This window comes from Callithrix jacchus, chromosome 15, assembly GCF_049354715.1.
Source record: "Callithrix jacchus isolate 240 chromosome 15, calJac240_pri, whole genome shotgun sequence".
In the NCBI taxonomy this organism is placed as follows: Eukaryota; Metazoa; Chordata; class Mammalia; order Primates; family Cebidae; genus Callithrix; species Callithrix jacchus.
In genome coordinates, this window is record NC_133516.1 from 71,391,841 (window position 1) to 71,408,859 (window position 17,019).

Here is a 17,019-nt window from a genome sequence, read left to right on the forward strand (position 1 = left end):
GACAGTTGGAATAGAAAGGAAGGGGCAGCTAGGAAGAGGCCCAGGTGTTAGGATGACACCCCGAATCTCAGTACCGGTTGGCCGGTGTTTGAGGCCTGGTCTTGGCTCTGTGAGACAATCTGTAAAGCACTCAGCAGGCATGGTGCCCAGAAGATGCTCAGCAAGGCCTCAGCTCAGAGTCCATGCTGCCCGGCATTTTAGGGAGAATGCTGGTCAATTTTGTTATCAACCTGATGGCGTGAACTTTCTAGGTGCCTGCTGTAGGCCAGGCACTATCCTAAGCAGTCTGTACATATTTGGTTCTTTAATCTCTCAACAACCTCACAACCTAGGTAGTGTTATTACCCCCACTCAATATTTGAGGAAACTGAAGCACAGACAGGTTTATTTATGGTGTGCAACTTTCTCTCCTGGAGAGGGTCCCTTCACCAAGAGAAGGACTGTGTATGCAGGTGTGTGGGAGGGACAGTGGGGACCCTGTACCTCCAGGCTGCTGAGTCTCCTGAGAGCAGGTCTAAACCACAATCCAGAACGGGGCAAGCCTCACCTTGGTCAAGCAGTGTCACAGGTGCCTCCAGTGGCCTTTCCTGCCGTTGGTCCCTATGCCTGGGGAGGTGATGTTTAAGGGACAGGTGTTTCTGCTCTTGGGGAAGCCCCACCTGCTGCCTCCACTGGAGAGAGAAAGTGACCTCCCTCTGCTGGGGCGACAGCAAGGGGCACTCCTGAGTCCCAGGCAGTGCAGCTTGCAGCTCATTCCTGTCCTTGGAGACACTGCCTGGGGCCTGCTCGGCTAAACTATGCCCCTCACCTGCTGCAGAGACAAGGCCAGGCTTCTTTTTCCCTCTGCACCCCCCGGCCCCCAGAAGTCGGGGTTGATCCCCAAGGCTTCTCCCCCTGGGATCAAACATGCAGACCCCACTCAGCTGCCCAGCCCCAGAAGCCCAAGGTCACCCCTGCCAGCCTTTGCCTTGATTTCTCAAACTGCCTTTCTCTTTAGCAAGTGGCTAAAGGCGTGTTGGCTTGTCCTGGGCCTGCATCTGGGTTCTGCCGCTCCTGACCTTGGCCAGGTCATGTCTCCTCTGAGCCTCGTTTTCCTTATTTGTATTTTTAGTAGAGACGGGGTTTTGCCATGTTGGCCAGGATGGTCTCGATCTCTTGACTTCGTGATCCACCCACTTTGGCCTCCCAAAGTGCTGGGATTACAGGCCTGAGCCACCACCACGCCCGGCCTGTTTTCCTTATTTATAAAATGAGGGCCAAGTTTCCCATCTGCCAGGGCCTGGTGAGGAGCAGCAGCAGCAGTAGGGAATAAGACACCCTCTGGCAAACTCTCAAGTCCAGGACAAATGGCTATTGGGGTGATCCTGGACTTACTGGGGCTGCAGAAATGAAACTCAGCCTGGCCCAGCCCCTAGATGCTCACAGTCTGACAGATGAGACGTCTGCGCACACACGCATCACATGCATGTGCTCTCATCAGCCAGCCTTAATCTCTTTCCTGAGCTGAATTTGTTTGACGTTTTGCCCAAGTGTCTCCCAGTTGTTAGCATCACCATTTCCAACCTCACCTGATTTTAAGATTCACTTGGGAAGCTGGTTAAACAAGATGGATTTGTGGGCCCCCACCTTGAAAATTCAGTCAGTAGGTCTGCAGGGGTCCAGGTGTCTGCATTTTTAGCCAGTGTCTCAGGCAGCTCTGCTGTTCCCCATTCTCACATCCCCATGTGAGGATTTTGGTTAACCACTAGTCCCTCCTAAGATCCCAGAGACTTCAGCAATAAATGACTTTACAGATATGAGGCCCGTTTACAGGTCAAGAAACTGAGGTTTTCCAAGGAGAAATTTGAACTTTCTCCACAGTTGCAGTTTTGAATGAGAGTCCAGTGTCTGGTGGATGGTGGGGGTGATTCGAGCTGGAGGATGTTAGAAGAGTCTTGGGTGGGCAGGAAGGGCTTTTGCAGGGTGGTGACACTTGGGTCAGGGTCTTCAAGCTGGACAGGATCTACCTAAATGGAAGAGAACCCACAGACTTGAAAGGGGCAGTCCCAGGGAGACTTATGCTGGGCAAAAGGAGAAATAAGGTGGCAGAGACTGGGAGCAGGGCAGACAACTCTAGTGAGCCTGAGATTCCAAGAGGAGAAGTTTAGATTGTTATCGAGGCAGCTGGGAGTCACTGATAGTTCTTGAGCCGGGGGCTGACATGGGAGGCTTTTGGGGTTTGTTTCTAGCACAAGTAACAGGCCACAGCACAAGTGACAGGCCACCAGAAGGTATACCATGTCCCCAGCACTCCCAGAGCTTAGGCAAAAGTGCAATGGAAGGTTGAGGGAGATGGCTTCCACTGGGGGTTGCCCTGGGAGGTGGCCTCTGCACAGAGGAAGACCACAGTTGAGAAGTGTCAGTCTTCCCTGCAGCCCAACCCCACCCAAGTGTGTACTGTAGTGCTGAGCTTTTCCACTGGCCAAGCAGTAGCTGCTATTAGGCACCATCTTGTAGTGCTGGAAGTCGCTGCCTCCACTGCCCCAACATCTGCCAACCTGACAGGATGAGATATGACCCTCATCCAGCCAGGTTTGGAATAAGAACTTACATTCGCCTCTGGTGCCCACTGTATCCCACCGGGTTGGCGTTGTCGGGAATGTCCTGCCCTCTGCCACATCTTTCAGGCCTCAGTTTCCTTTATGTGAAATGAGTTCCTGCCAGCTCTGATGGGGCCATCTGTGGAGGAGGCTGGAGACTGTAGCTTTGTCCTGTCCTTGATCTGCTGTGGGGCCTGGGCCTCAGTTTCCTCATCTGTGAAGTGGGCTTGCATGTGGATGTGCCAAGACCTCCGAGGCCCCGTTGTGAGTCTTTGATTTTGTGTGGGATCCCAGGGGACACACTGGCACTTGGCAAACCTTTAGGGATGGGAAAAACTAACTTCAAAGTCATTATTGGAAGATGCTCAGGAGCAGACATATTGTTGTTTTTCTTCTGTAGAGTTTTGACCATTTGATGGGAAATGGTGCTCAGAATTTGGGAGCACATCCTGGTCCACCCTTCCCCACTGTCCACAGCCCCCAGCGTTTGCCTTTGCAGTTTGCTCTGTTGCCCATAGAGGAGCCCTCAGAATGCCTGACATGGGAGGCTGAGTGTCCCCAGAGCCCTGAGCCCTCAACATTCCATCCAAGAAATCCTCATTGTGCTGGGCCTTGTATTCTAGATGTCAGGAAGCAGGCCCTGGGTGACTGGGGAGTGACAGACAGCGACAGTACAGGCTGGGAATGCAGGGAGAGAGCTGTCCTGGAGGCTGGCCTATCCAGGCTGTGAGGGGTGCCTGCTCCTTAGGCAGGGGAAGAGTGGGTGGGGCTGAGGGCACAGCACACACCAAGGTGTGGGGGCCTGAGAAAGCACGGTGTGTGCTTCAGCAACCCCGGGGTCTTGGGCTGGTTCCGGATGGTGGAGGGGCCTAGGAATTGGCTTCCAGATAAGTGGAGCAGGCCCCTGTATTCCAGAACACAGCGGCCACTAGTGACAGACGGTGCCAGTTCCCCACCCCATCTTGCTAAATCCCTGGCTGTTTGACTCCTCTAGCGCCACACTCTGGTTCAACTGAATTTCTGAGTCTGAGTGAGGTGGGGCGGAGGTAGGAAGGAAGAAGAGGAGAAACATGTTTAAAAGAGGAACAAGGAGCAGGAGGTTGTTTGCAAACATTTAATGACAGAGGAATTTCACATAATGTAGACAGGATATTGTGCCCATTTGAGTGAGGGTAACGCTGAGGCTGAAGAGAGAAGATGACTTGCCCAAGGCTGTATAGCAGAGTACCCTGGCTGGCAGAGCCCTGGTGTCAGAGTTAGGGGTAGCCCGGCTCCTGCACACGCATCCTTAGCTGACTCTCTCACTGGGGCCTGTATCCTTCCAGTTTCCATAGAGCAAGGGAGGGGCTGCCCTCTGTTTGCTTTCTCAGCCAAAAAGGAGCAGAGCTTTCGGGTTCTTACAGCTTAAAAGGAGAAGGTCAAGAAAATGGCAACCAACCTTTCTCTTTTCTTGAGTTTCTTTTTTGTGGCCTCCAGAAATAATCCTGGGCTCCGCAGAGCCTGTTTCAGGCTCATGGTCTACCCTACCCTGCCCCCATTTCCGGCAAAACCAGGCTGAGGGCTGGGCTGCTAGCGAAGCTGACAGCAAGAGTGACAGGCCTCTCCTGTCACTGGTGAGTCAGTGCCAGGAGGTGGCTGCCTGCTGACTCACCCACTCCTTCCGCAGGCTCCAGGGGCCCCTGCAACAGCCTGACTCCAGCCAGACCTGGGCCATGGGGGAAGCGGATGGAAAAGGGGCTTGGCTCCCCAACCCTTGGCCTAGCCCTTGTACCCTGGAGCCAGGCTGCAGGCAGCGTGGCCGTTGTGCTGTCATTGGCCTAAACAGCACAGCAATAGGAAAACAACCCCAAAACCCCAGCCTTAAGAGCAAGTCCAACAGTGCACGACTCCCCAGGTCTGGAGCCAGGCTTTGCGGAAGCCCCCATGTGCACAGAACCTGCAGGTGTGCCCACTCTCGGCCCTGCCTCTGGCTGTGGAAACAGGCCTTCGAGTACCCAAGGTAGGCATCATGGTGGCCCACCCTGAGCTCCTCCTCCTCCTCCAGCCCAGCTGTGGGCACCGAGTGTACTGGAAGTCTACTGAGTGATGTCCAGGGTCCCCTCAGACAGATCCCAGGGACTTGACCATCCTCCATGCATTCAGCTGTCAGGCCCAGCTCTCAGGGGCTGTTTGACCAGAGGTGTCTTTGAAGACTACCCTTGACCAGACACGGCACTTTGTCCTTCTTCTGAACTTGTAGAATAATTTTTGTTACTTTAACAAAACAAGCCCCTCCCTCCTTCTCTAGATAGATGTAAGCAGGAAGGTGACCCAGTACCCCTGTGATGGCCCTGGGCCTGGCATGTAGCAGGTACTAGGTCAGCCAGAGCTTTTGCTCCCTCTGGCCACCTCCCCCAGGGAGAATCATCCCAGGTGGACAAGTGCCTGCTCAGAGCAGAGCAGGCAGGTGACTTCCCCAGAGCACATGGCAGCAAAGGGTGACCCTGTTCTTTCAGAGCCTGGCTTCAACCGTGGAGCCGACAGGGTTTGGGCTTTGTGGACAAGGATATGGTTGCGTTTGTGCCACAGTCTTAAGTGTTAGGTCCCTGGCCAAGGGGAAGACATTCCAGCCACCTACCTCACAGGTTCTCAGATGTTGGTGAGGAAGCCAGGTGGCTGAGGTGTGGGGTTAAGGACTCTACAGGCTCTACCGGAAAGTGTTAGCTGGGCGTGGTAGCTCACATCTATAATCTCAGCACTTTGGGAGGCCGAGGCAGGCAGATCACTTGAGGTTAGGAGTTTGAGACTAGCGTGGCCAACATGGTGAAACCCATCTCTACTGAAAATACAAAATAATTAGCTGGGTATGGTGGTGCATGCCTGTAATCCCAACTATTCAGGAGGCTGAGAAACGAGAATGGCTTGAACCCAGGAGGCAGAGGTTGCAGTGAGCCAACATCGCACCACTGCACTCCAGCCTGGGCAACAGAGCTAGACTCTGTCTCAAAAAAAAAAAGTCACAAGGGAAAAACCCAACGTGGGCCTTTAAGTTCTCTTTCAGAGTATAAGGGGAGGGTTGGCCAGGTGGTCAGGGCTAAGCTAAGGCTTGTAGCCAAAAGCTCTGAGTCCTCACTGGGGCAGTACAAAACTCAGGAGATAAATCCAGGTTCTAACCCTGGCCTTCAGGGCCCCCATCCCCTCTTCCTCTCTGCCACACGCTGGCTTTCTGTTTATTCACTGTGTGTGCCTTGGCCCTCTTTGCTGTTCCCTGCTCTTTGTTTTTTTTTGTTTTTTGCTTTTTTTTAAGACGCAGTCTTACTCTGTGGCCAGGTTGGAGTGTAGTGGCGCGATCTTGGCTCACTGCAGCCTCCGCCTTCCAGGTTCAAGCGATTCTTCTCCTCAGCCTCCCAAGTAGCTGGGCCTATAGGCACACACCACCACGCCCGACTCATTTTAGTTGAGACAGGGTTTCACCACATTGACCAGGCTCTTGGAACACCGTTCCCCCAGTTCTTTGCCACGCACATCTCAGCTTCAGTGTGGATAAAAGCTTGTTTTCTAGAGCTGAGCTTCTGGGTTTGGATCCCAGCTGTATGACCTTGGGCAAGTGGCATCACTTCTCTAGGCCTCTTTCTGTCATCTTGGCTGCTGAGGAATGAGTGAGCTAGTGCCTGGAAAGGGTTTGGCATAGGGCCTGGCCACAGCAAGTCTTTGGTGAGCTGCTGCTGTTGTGAAGTGTCACCTCCGCAGAGGGGCCTGCTTTGTTGCCTTCTGTGTGCTGGGCACTGTCGTAAATATTTGCTCATTAATGTGTTTTAATTTACGTTTATCTCCCATTCTGCAGGTCAGCTTGGTAGTGCTCACCCACTGTCTCCAGTTCTAGGGCAGTGCCTGGCACATAGTAGGGTGAGTTAACAGCTACTGCTTGCCAAAGCCACCCGTGCCCTTGTTCTACCCCTGGACTTCTGAGCTGCAGAGGGAAAGTGACTTCGCCTGAGTGACCCAGCTTTCTAGCCCCACCCACTGCTCTTTCCCTGACTTAGCTGCTTGGGCTCTGCCTCGGAGTACCCCTGTTTGCAGCATGGTGTGTGTCCCAAACACCTTCACCTAGGGCAGCGCTGGCCACCCTGCCTTGTCCCGACCCTTCCTAGGCCATCCTGCCACCAGGAGCCTGCTGTGCCTCCACCCCTCCCCCTGCAGCTGGCACCATGGCACTCTCCTTGCTACCACTCCTCTGCTGCCAGGCTGTGGTTCTCTGGGGCTTTGGGCCAGGTCCTACCACTTCCAAGGAGATGATAAAACGACTTGGACCCAGTCCCCAGACCTTGTGTTCACCTGCCAATGTTTTTATGAGGGGAAGGTGACAAGTTGGCTGTCTATTGGACTCATACAGTGTGTCGCCACCCCCGGCATTGTTCCAGAGGGCCGTTCTTTGCAAAACCTGCTCACTATCATCCACTCTCCCCCAGCAAACTGCAGATCTAAGAAGAACTACCTGGTCTCTCTGGTCCCCTTCCAGAGGTCACCTTGCACCTGGGTGGCACCAAGGCCATGCAGTTGGAATGTGGATGCAAATCCTGGCCCACTGCCCTGTAGCTGTGGGACCTGGGTCAGGCCTTCCCCCCTCTCTGAGCCCCAGCCTCCTGAACTGTAAAAGGTAAGGCTGATGAGGCTGGGGGTGAGGTAGAGGCTTCTCTACAGGTTGCAGGCTGAATGTGATCCAGGCAGGGAGCTTCCAGCAGAGGTCAGAGGTCTCTGAGGGTAGACCCATACTTTGGTGGGGTGGAGGTGGCAGTTAGGAGAGAGGAGGACCTCACCCAAAGATGCTGAACCCCAGGTGGATAGCAAGCCCTATCCCAGAGATGGCAGGCTGAAACAATTTCCTCAACAGAATTCACTTTCACTATGACCAGAATATTTTTGCTCATTGTTTCAGCTTTGTTCCGGGTAAAACAATGCCTGGTTTCCTGGATGACCTCACCAGGACAAGCCATCAGGGCTGTAGGCCAGCCTGATCAGCATCTCCACACGAGCCCATTTTTCCCTTTGCCACGGCCACCTTAGGTGACCTGGGGCAATAGTGTGACTGAAGAGGACAAACTGGCCACAGGCTGAGTCTGACCCCCTCTGTATTTGTGTTTGACCCAGGTGGTGGTTTAGAAACTGAAAAATGTATGTGTGCATACAACCCAGATTTCAATATCTCTTGAGAAATTGGAGGATCCAGCCCCAGTGGGCCCTAGTCCCAAAGACACCTACAGCAGTGGGATCTGGGGAGAGCTGCCTGTGAGAGTCCAGAATCCCCTGTCCCCTGGTTCCCACTCTTCCTTCTGGCCTCCCCACCCCAGTGGACTCCTGTCCTTTGCCCATCAGGCCCCTGGAGACTTTGGAGCTCGCCACGCTTCAGTTAGCCTTTCCCTGGGAGCAGATAAGCAGCAGATACAGACCAGATGATACAATTCAATGCCTCAATCTCTTAAAGGTGTACTTTTAAAATACATACAGAAGAGGAAAAAAAGCCTTTGATTAGTTTCCACTTAAAACAGCTACTCCACTGTTTCGATCCAAGATGGCTGATCACTAACAGCTCGGGATTGTAGCTCCCAGTGAAAGCGCAGAGAACAAGAGGATGCCACACTTTCAGATGAATTTTCGTCGCTCACAGATCAGAAGATTCCCAGTGGAGGAGCCCCACGGGTTGCCAGCGCGACTCCTGTGGCCGGCGCAGCGGTTTTGCCGGCACCTTGGCGTGGCAGCTCTTCATGCAGAGTAAACGGGAGGAGATTCCCTGGCAGAAGAGCACCATCAGTCTTAACACTGCTGTTTTGGCTGGTGCAGTGGGTTGCTCAGATTCCGGCACTGGGAATCAATAAACTGGACATCCACTCAGAAACCCAACTAGAAAGGCGGTAATCGTAAAGACGACAGATGGATAAATTTATAACAAAGGGAAGAAACCAGCCTAAAAAAGCTGAGAATACCCAAAATCAGAACCCCTCTCCCTCTACAGGGGATTACAGTTCCTCATCGGCAACGGAACAAGCCCTGATGGAAAAGGACTGTGTTCCATTAACAGAAGTAGGCTTCAGAAGGTGGATGATAAGAAACTTCTGGGAGTTAAAAGAACTTGTTCTAACCCAATGTAAAGAAACTAAGAACTTTGAAAAAAGGTTTGATGAAATGCTAACAAGAATAGACAATATAGAGAGGAATATAAATGAACTAACGGAGTTGAAAAACACAACACAAAAATGCACAAGTTTGAATAGCCAAATTGATCAAGCAGAAGAAAGGATATCAGAGGTTGAAGACCTACTTAAATAAAATGAGAAGACAAGAATAGAGAAAAAAGAATAAAAAGGAATGAGCAAAATCTCCAAGAAATATGGGACTATGTGGAAAGACCTAATTTACGTTTGATAGGTGTACCTGAATATGACGAAGAGAATGAATCCAAGTTGGAAAATACTCTTCAGGACGTTATTCAGGAAAACTTTCCCAATCTAGCAAAGCAGGACAATATTCAACCCCAGGTAATACAGAGAACACCACAAAGATATTCCTCAAGAAGAGCAACCCCAAGGCACATAATTATTAGATTCACCAGGGTTGAAACGAAGGAGAAAATACTAAGGGCAGCCAGAGAGAAAGGTCAGGTTACCCACAAAGGGAAGCCTATTAGACTTACAGCAGATCTCTCAGCAGAAACCCTACAAGCCAGAAGAGAGTGGGGGTCGATATTCAACATACTTAAAGAACAGAACTTTCAGCCCAAAATTTCATATCCTGCCAAACTAAGCTTCACAATTGAAGGAAAAATAAAATCTTTTATGAACAAGCAAGTACTCAGAGATTTTATTACCACCAGGCCTGCTTTACAAGAGCTTCTGAAAGAAGCATTATACATAGAAAGGAACAACCAGTATTAGCCTTTCTAAAAATATACCAAAAAGTAAAGCGCATCAACATAAAGAAGAATTTACATCAACGAATGGATAAAACAGCCAGTTAACATCAAATGGCAGTAACCCTAAATTTAAGTCGACTAAATCCCCCAGTCAAAAGACACAGCCAAAACCTAACGGTGTGCTACATCCAGACCCATTTCACATCCAAAGATACACAAAGACTCAAAACAAAGGGATGGAGAAAGATTTACCAACCAAATGGAGAGCAAAAATAAATAAATAAATAAAAAGCAGGAGTTGCAATTCTCTCATCTGATAAAATAGATTTCAAAGCAACAAAGATACAGTGGTAAAAGGATCAATGCAACAATAAGAGCTAACGATCCTAACACCCAGATACATAAGACCAATAAAGAGATTTAGACTCAACGAGACAGAAAATTAATAAGGATATCCAGGACTGGAACTCAGATCCGGAACAAGTAAACTCAATAAATATTTATAGAGCTCTCCACTTTAAATACACAAAATATACATTTTCCACCTTAAATACACAAAATATTGATCAGCCATTATTAATACCCATTTTTAGTATAAAGCTACATTCCCGTTCTCTCTCCCTCTTTTTCTTCCTCTTTCTTCCCCTCCTTCACTCCTTTTTTTTCCTTTCTTTCCAAAAAAAAAAGAAGAAGAAGAAAACATAAACCAGGAAAAAAAAAACAACAACAACAAAGAGAAGCCTCATTTCTGTTTAATGTAACACAATTTTGTACTTTGAGTTCATACTGTAGTGAGTGAGAATTTGAAGGTCTTAAAAGGAGCTGGGATATTTTGCACACGAGGGACATGAAGGGCAGCCTGTGGGAGGCAGCTTTTATGATGGGTCTCTGACCTCCCCCCTCCTTACAATCCCCACTTTGCATGTGGATTGGACTGCTGAATAAATTCTCAAGTCTGGCAGAAGTGATGGGATGTCATTTTCAAGAGTAGGTTATCAAAACAATATGGGTGTATTCCCCAAGTATCTCTTCCTCTCTCCTTTTTTCCTTTCATTTGCAAAATGAATATACTCCTTCTTATGAATGTCATCTAAAATTTATTTAGTCAAATGTTTCTGATCCAAAATACTGGAAATCTAAAAACACATTATAGATCTTTCCTGCTACTCATTTTTTTTTTTTTTGAAACGGAGTTTCGCTGTTGTTACCCAGGCTGGAGTGCAATGGTGCAATCTCGGCTCACTGCAACCTCTGCCTCCTGGGTTCAGGCAATTCTCCTGCCTCAGCCTCCTGAGTAGCTGGGATTACAGGCACGCGCCACCATGCCCAGCTAATTTTTTGTGTTTTTAGTAGAGACGGGGTTTCACCATGTTGACCAGGATGGTCTCGATCTCTTGACCTCATGATCCACCTGCCTCGGCCTCCCAAAGTGCTGGGATTACAGGCGTGAGCCACCGTGCCCGGCCCTGCTACTCATTTTTAGTGAATTATGTTTTTCGAAAATGTATTTAAAAAAAAAAAACAGCTACTCCAATTAGAGTGGTGGAAAGCACTTCTGCTTTTTTTCTCATCTCTTTAGGGACAGGGTCTTGCTCTGTCATCCAGCCTGGAGTACAGCAGCGTAATCACAGCTCACTGCAGCCTCCAACTCCCAGGTGCAAGTGATCCTCCTACCTCAGCCTCCTGAGTAGCTGGGACTTCAGGTGCACACAACCACACCTGGCAATTTTTTTTTTTAACTTTTTGTACAGGCAGGGTCTTACTGTGTTTCCCAGGCTTATCTGGAACTCCTAGCCTCAAACCATCCTTTCACCTCAGCCTTCCAGAGTGTTAGGATTACAGGCATGAGCCACCATGCCCACCCAGGAATAGCACTCTTAACTACAACTCAGTTTTTTTTTTTTTTTTTGGTGCTTAATTGTTAAACACTAGGGCCAAGGAGGGTGCCCTTGGCAGGCATCACTAATAGATCCTGGCCTTCCTCCTCACTGAGCCTGTACCTAGCCTGGAATCTGTGGAGACAGTGGTCCAAGGAGCCCCATCAGGCCCATCATATGCTCCCTGTTTGCTAGAAAAGGGCTCCAGTCCACCATGCCATCTGTCCTGCCTGAGCCTGTGCTGTTTCGTCAGCTGGCCTGGCCCAGCCCTGTGGCCGTTGGCACTGGCTGCTCCCCAAGCCGTCTGGCCTCCTGAGGCCCATCTCCATCATGTGGCCCTTCACTTCCCTGTTTGCCCTTGCCTACTTCCCCAATTTGTCAGCTGGCTTGCAGCTGGCTCCTTATAGACACCAGACCCCATTTCATTTTGTAAAGCAAGTGACCCATAGCAGCTACAGTGGTTGAGAGCATGGATTTTTGAGGCCAAGACAGACCTGGAGGCATCTGAAGCTCAAGTGGCTTTTCCTCATTGTGTGACTGTGGGCAACTGACTTCACATCTCTGCGTCACATCAGCAGAGGAAGGATGGTAGCAGCACCCACTGAGGGAATTAGCTAAGAAAATGAAAACGTGCTTGTAGTCAGTGGTCTTTTTAATAAGATGCATATTCTGCTTGCGTATGCGGTCAGTGCTTAATAAATGCAGCTATCTTTTTCTTAAATTTTTATTTTTATTTAGTAACTTTTTTTTTTGAGACAGGGTCTTACTCTATTACCCAGGCTGGAGTGCAGTGGGGCAATCATGGCTCACTGCAGCCTTGACCTCCGAGGCTCAAGTGATCCTCCTACCTCAGCCTCCTGAGTAGCTGGGATTGCAGACACATGCCATCACACCCATTTTGCCATATTGCCCAGGCTGGAAATTTTAAAATTGATAAAAATTTTATGTATTTTTATCAAAATTTTATGTAACTTTATGTATGGTGTATAATATGATGTTTTACATACGCATCCATTGTAGAATGGCTAGATCAAGCCAATTACGTATCACCTCACTAAGCATTTTTTTGTATGTAGTGAGAACACTTAAAATCTACTCCCAACAGTTTCCAAATACACAATATGTTACTAATTCTAATCACCGTGACATCATGACATGCATAATAGAGCTATTGAAGTTATTCCTCATGTGTAACTGAAATTTTGTGGGTTTTGGCCAGCAATTCCTCAATGCCTCCAACCATCCACCTTTTCTTTTTCAAATTATTTATTTATTTGTTTGTTTATTCATTTGTTTATTGAGATGGAGTCTCACTCTTGTTGCCCAGGCTGGAGTGCAATGGCATGATCTCAGCTCACTGCAACCTCCACCTCCTGGGTTCAAGCAATTCTCCTGCCTCAGTGTGCTGAGATTATAAGCATGTGCCACCATGCCCAGCTAATTTTGTGTTTGTAGTAGAGATGGGGTTTCTCCATGTTGGTCAGGCTGGCTTCAAACTCCTGACCTCAGGTGATCTACCCGCCTTAGCCTCCCCAAGTGCTGGGATTACAGGTGTGAGCCACTGCACCCAGCTGAGACCTCCTCTTTCTAAGTTTTGCTCAGTGCCTGAGGCCCAGGCAGACCAGGTGGGAACTATGGCCTTGAACCTGTCTCTCCTTTCCACCTGTGTGTGTAGCCTCAGCCAGGCTGCTTGCCTCCCTGTGTGAGCCTCAGCTTCCCTTATCTGTAAACTACCAGAGTGTCTCTTCCTCACTAAGAGTGTGTAGGAGAACAGGAAACTGTGTTCATAAACAGCTCAGCCCAGAATGAGCCCTTACAAATCTTAATATTAAGCAGGGGGAGAGCAAAGGGATATTGTATCAAGCTATGGTGTCACTGGCACTAGGCTCTCTCTGGCTGCCTGCGTGCCAAATCTGACCAGGTGATCTGCAGTTGGTTTCAGGCACAGCAGGCTCTGGCTGTCACCTCTGGAACACAGAGACAAGGAGAATATTCAGTTGGGCACGGGAGGAGGCTTCATCCCATAGCCTCTGTATCAGTCAATTCTAATCGCTTGTAGCTATAATAACCAAAGAGGAAGCTCTTAAAATGGGGAATTATGTATCTCGGCTGCTGCAAAATAACCCTGGGCCCAGTGCCAAGGAAAACAGTCCTTGTTGGCGGGTGCAGGGATGCCTGTGGAGGAGGACTCGCTCCTGAGCACTCACCGCGCAGTGGGGTGGCCAATTGTGTGTGTGTGTGGAGGCTGGGGTGGCTGGCCTAATTGCAAGTTTGCAGAGGTGCACAGAGATACTCCAGGGACTTCCTGGAGGGTGTCATCTGAGGTCAGGCTGAATGCCAGAGAAAGAGTGGAGGCAGAAGTGCCTAAAGGCTTAGCTACAACATCACAGTCACTGTTACTCCCAGCTGAGTGACCTCAGGACATCACTTGTCATGTCTGGGCTTTGCTGATCTCACCCTGGGGAGTATGAAGGCTTTATATACCCCAAGGCCAGGGGTAGACCAGATGCTGGTGATAGCGGTAATGAAAGGTGAGAGGAGATAGTCGCAAGTCATAATAGCTGCTGTGTGTGGAGTGTGTGCCATATCCTTTGCTAAGCACCTTCTGCACACCCCTCATTTAACCCTCACAGCACTCCCATGGGGAGGAAGCAGTTACCCCATTTTATGGATGAGGACACTAAGGACTAGTGGAGTTGAATGACTTGCCTCAGGTCACCTGTTTGGGAAGTGGCTCTAGCTTCTGGGTCGAGGCTTATACTCTGGTCCCTGTAGAGGCCAGGGTGCCTCAGGCAGCTGGCAGGGAGCCAGGGGGCTTTCTACACTGCGGCTCCAACAGCCAGTGGGAAGATTCAGAGGGGACTGAGCCTGAGCAGTAGGAGGGACTAAAGCAGCTCTGTGTGGCCTGTATCCCAAGGAGAAGGGGAGGGCGAGGTTGGGGCCAGAGGGTTGGCAGAGGTGCGGGCTGGGACCTGGTGGGCCGCGGTGAGGAGCCTGTGCTTTTTTCTAGGGGTGATCAGAGGGTTGGGGGGCATGAGGACCTGATTATGCTTTTTAATCTGCCTTCAGCTTCTGCGTTGAGAATAGATCGGGGCGGGCAGAGTAGCAGCAGGGAGACCTGTGAGGAGGCTGCCACAGATGCCCATGCAAGGGCTGAGGGGCCTGTCGCTTGTGGTTGCCATGGTGACGGAGCGATGTGGGTGGATGCCAGGAATGTACAGGCGGGTCTTGCTGGAATGGGCTTTTGCAGGGACAGGGCTGCTGGCTGTGTGTTCTTCAAGGCAGGTGGACCTGTGGCTGCAGCCCCCACAGGTGGAGAGGTGGGTGCACCTTGGAAATGAGGAGTCAGGAGACCCCTACCATGCCAGGCAAGTGACAGGTTCCCACTCTGCCCTGTTCAAAACCTCCATCCCATCCTGGCTCAGCCCCAGGCAGTGGGACAATGGGGTCCTGAGTGTGGAAGGGCGTGGAGGCCTCCTTTTGTAGGAAACCAGAGCCTAGAGCAAAGTGACTTGGGGAGCCTCATTTGCTCTTCCTCTATGTTTCTAGAGGGGCCTCTGAGTATTAGTGTAGCAGGTGGGTCTGTGTGACCAGAGGGCAGAGCCAGGACTGTCAGACACAGTGAAGCAAACCCCCCAGCTCCTTGCGAGGATGAACTTGGCCCATCACTGCTGCCAATGAGGTCATGAGCTTCTGGGTGAGGAGGCTCCAGGGTCATTTCCTGAGAAACACCTTCACTTGGAGGGAGTTGAGTCTCACATCCTCCAATTATGCGCCCACCAAGCCAGCCCGCAGTAGGCTGCCCTGATAACCATCGGGGGGCTGTGCAAGTCAATGCTGGAACAATGCTGGCCGCTAGGACTATTTTTACAGTAGCCATTGGCCTGCCGCATCCCGCGCCTGGCCCCCAGGGAGTCGGGCAGAGAAAGGCGGCGCGGATGCTCTGGTAGACAGAGGAAGGGCTTCGTGAGCTGCCCAGTGGCTTCAGGAAGCCTTTCTTGGTCTGCTGGCCGCCAGATAGTGAAACAATTGGGGTCCCCCACCCCGAGCCAGGGAGAGGAAGGAGGTGTGGGGGAAACGGGGGTTTTGTTGTGCTTTTGTGCCTCTGTTCCTTGAGCACAGTCCCCGTGGCCCAGCGGCTGGGGCCAAGCCAGCACATCCCCTCTCCATACCCCAAGTCCTCAACCAGCTACTACCTCACCCTGTCTGCAAGGCCCTGAGGCCAAGTGACTCGCCTGGTCACACGATTGGCAAAGCTGGGGTTTGCAGTTATCACTGGCTGCCTGTGGATGCTACTCTGGGATCCATCTACCCAGCAGCTCTTGTCTGACAATCTACTGTGTGTCGGCATGGTGCTGGGCTCTGGGACACAGTGGTGAGCAAGGCAGGTGTGGTCCTTGTCCCCAGGAGCCTCTATTCTAGTCAAGGTGATAGACGACAGGGACTCGAGGAATTGAACAAGATACTTTCAGGTAGTGTTAGGTGCTCTGATGAGAAGACAAATTCAGATGCCCACCAGAGCCAGCCGGGCGAGTGCATCCTAAGCCGGGTGGCAAGCTGACCAGGGTGCGGCCATGTGACAAGGCGGTCACATCTGCTCCAGCCAGTGGTCACCATGAGGAGTGTGAGCTCACTGTGGTCTAACATTCCAATTTTTAAAGAGAACTTGGAATTCTTGACTTTTCTCTGAACTGATTATTTCAGTGCTGGCCACCAGTTTGATCATGAAGACAAGTTGTATCATGGACTGCTTGGCTCTGAGTTAGCCACTTTTGCTGTCATCCTTTTTATTCTGCTGGTGGGGAAACTGAGGTTTAGAGAGGGGCAGGTAGGCCCTGTAGCTCTGGCTTTCCCTGCTCATCCGTTTTCTGTGTCCCTCTGTTATGTCGTGGGTCAACCCTTGAAGGCAGGGGGCCCAGCCTTGAGCTGTTTCCTCCCACTGTGGGCTAGAACTTGGAATGCTCTTGGTAACCCTTGTCAGTTCTTGGAGAGCCAGGGGTATCTGCCTTCTGCACAGATGGCTGCACTGGATGTGACTGTGGCCCTTGGGTCTGAGCTACCAGGGAGAATGAGCACTTGGGGACCTTAGGAAGTACAGAATGAAGAGGCTCTGGTCTGGGTGGTGGCAGACCTCCCTCTAGACTGGAGGCCAAGCAGAAGTGGGCTAGGGGTAACCATGAACAGCTCCAGGGAGCCAGAGGGCAAGGGAACCTGGCTGATAGGATCTACAGGGTCAGCCCCTGGAATCAGAGCGAGCCAGAGGATGGTTAGAGAAGGGTGGACAAATGGGGATTAACAAGCACTCTTGCATAATCCTCACCAGTGCCAATCCCTTATTTTTTTCTCCAGGAGATGTGACTGGTTAATAAACTACAAATCTGTTTCATAAACACCCATTCTCTATACTTGGATGGCAACCCATTCTCAAATACTGTTTTCTTTCCAGCCTGAAATGCTATTCCTCGTTCATTTCCGTCTATCCTTTTTTTTTTTAACTTACAGTTATAAATGGTCACCCCTGTGTGCTGGGTACTGTGTTAAGGCATTTGCAAAATAGGAGCTTCCATTTTTTTATATGAATCCAAATTTAGAAGATAGTATCTGTTAATTTCTAGAAACCTCATGCAGGCTGTTATTTGGCAGAAGCCAGGAACTGCCTGGGTGTGCCGCATTTTGT

At 50.4% G+C, this 17,019-nt stretch overlaps 1 protein-coding gene across 1 annotated transcript in view; it reads left to right on the forward strand.

Annotated features, from left to right (window-relative positions):
* Positions 1 to 17,019, forward strand: part of SLC6A6 (solute carrier family 6 member 6) — a 91,718-nt gene that overhangs the window by 27,500 nt on the left and 47,199 nt on the right.